Source organism: Dendrobates tinctorius, unplaced genomic scaffold, assembly GCF_039654945.1.
Source record: "Dendrobates tinctorius isolate UK_male_01 unplaced genomic scaffold, ASM3965494v1 ptg000028l, whole genome shotgun sequence".
Lineage (NCBI taxonomy): Eukaryota > Metazoa > Chordata > Amphibia > Anura > Dendrobatidae > Dendrobates > Dendrobates tinctorius.
The window spans coordinates 60,585,001-60,587,096 of record NW_027361696.1 but is presented as its reverse complement, the minus strand read 5'-3'; the positions used below and the strand labels follow the sequence as shown (position 1 = coordinate 60,587,096).

The 2,096-nt window shown below is 49.0% G+C and overlaps 1 long non-coding RNA gene across 1 annotated transcript in view; it reads left to right on the top strand.

Moving 5' to 3' along the window:
- The first annotated feature begins 1,740 nt into the window (after positions 1 to 1,740).
- Positions 1,741 to 2,096, top strand: part of LOC141084935 (uncharacterized) — a 1,024-nt gene continuing 668 nt past the window's right edge. Inside the window, exons 1-2 of the long non-coding RNA XR_012231173.1 lie at positions 1,741 to 1,966; positions 2,043 to 2,096. The exon at positions 2,043 to 2,096 is cut by the window's right edge and continues 27 nt beyond it. This is a non-coding gene — a long non-coding RNA (uncharacterized lncRNA). The remainder of the gene's footprint in view (positions 1,967 to 2,042) is intronic.

Below are 2,096 nucleotides of genomic sequence, written 5' to 3'. Positions count from 1 at the left end.
AGCCTCTTCCACTGCGGTTTGTAAACGAGGATGGTAAGCCATTTGCTGTAACCACTGAAATGTCTTTTGAGCCCCAAAATGAGCCCCTTTTTCAAGGCCTTCTCGAGCTAGTTCACTAAATTGGGCTCCGGGTACGATGACTTGCCATGCTATTGCTGATGTTGTCTGCGATACTGTTTTGCGGTACAATAGTCCCTTCCTGATTACTAATTTCTCCCATTGGCGAAGCATTAACAACGTGTCCTGAGTCAAGGTCTGCCTATGGGAGTCGCTAGGTATTTTGCCGGTGGCTACCCATTGGCGCAGGGGTCCAATCTCTCCATCTTCTTGCTGTTGCTGGATCCATTTACCACGGGACTGTTCTAGCATGCCCCTTGGGAGTCATATATGGGATTGTTCTTGTGTGGTGGCTGTGAGTCCGGCGGGGGCCAGAGCGAACGGCGTCTCCTCTCCTTCCAGTTCGTTGTCTCGGCTTTGCCCTGGGGTTGTGCGCCGGATCCTGGAGAGGGTGTCAGCATGTACATTCTCCGCTCCCCTTTTGTAGATGATATTGTACTTGAATTTGGCCATCCGGGCCACCCATCGTTGCTCCAGAACCCCTAATTTGGCATTTTCAAAGTGGGCCAGCGGGTTGTTGTCAGTCCATACCACCACCTTGGAGCCCGCTAGGTACTGTGCGAACCGCACCATCATGGCCCACAGTACTGCGAGGAGCTCGAGCTTAAAGGCGCTGTAATTGTCGGGATTACGTTCGGAGTCGTGTAGTGATTGACTGCCGTAAGCGATCACTTTCTCCAGGCCATCTTGGACTTGTGACAATACAGCCCTTAGCCCGTGGAGGCTTCCGTCAATGTGCAGTATGAACGGCTGCAAGAAATCCGCATAAGCTAACACCGGGGTGTCCGAGAGTGCGGCTGTGAGATTTCGGAAGGCCTCTTCTTGCGGTTCTTGCCACTGAATCTTTCATCCATTTGCTCCGGCAGGGGCCCCCTTCAGCAGGTCTTGCAGGGCTCGGGCTCAACGTGCAAAGTTCTTTACGAAGCAATGGTAATAACCGGCCAGCCCCAGGAAGGCTCGTACATCTTTTACCGTCTCGGGAGTAGGCCATCCTTGGATCGCGGCCACCTTTTCCATGGATGGTCTAACGCCTTCGGCGGAGACGGTATGCCCCAGGTATTCGATCTGTGTATGAAATAGGTGGCATTTCTGGGGCTTTACCTTCAACCCGTACTTCTGCACCTGCCCCAACCGCCGCCGATGGTCCTCAAATGTGGCGGCATAGATGATGATGACAAAAATCTTGGCACTCAATATGTGAAATATTCAGACACTTTTAATTTGTGCATCCAGACAGAAAGGTTTAAATGTTTTCGGTCCAGCATAGGACCTTCATCAGAAAAATCTCGTTTACTGAAATATACATACAAAAAAAGAACAAAAACAAGGCGTTAATTGCTGTCCGCATCATCACAGAAATACATACTAACAAAAGACATGACAAAAATATATGTTCCAACTTCATCAAAAATTCAAAGGAGAGAGAGATGGCTAGTAGAGGTACTATCCAAGGGTGCTTTGCTGAGTCAGGCGATGGTAACTCCAAAAGTGCTTTGCTGGTCGTTAAGGAAGAGGGAGCCTAAAAGTGAGTATTGTTGACCATAGAAGGAACTACAACAGATAATAACTCGTAATAGTATGGTGCGCCCTTGTGCTTTAAACCCGGAAGTGCTCACTCCTCACAGCGTCTTCCACACAGGGCAGCCAGACCACAGACCAGGGCTTCACCAGGTAAATAGAGCAGGAGATGAGGTGCATGCCAGACTTCCTCTTCACACCTTTCTTTCTTTCTCATTTTTTACAGCGCAATTCAATTCTAGAGGTTGTATACCCACTGCTATCAGCGCTGTCTTCACTCCTTATTTTAGTGACCCTGGAGGTCCCTTTTCTGAAGCCCTACGCTGTACAGGTATATTTATCTTCCTTCAACCTATTCCTTGCCTCCCTCTTGTATTTCACTGGATGATAGGCCATTTATTTTACAGCTTCCTGTTCTAATTTTGCACGGCTCAGTCCACATACGCTTTCCAGACGCCAGC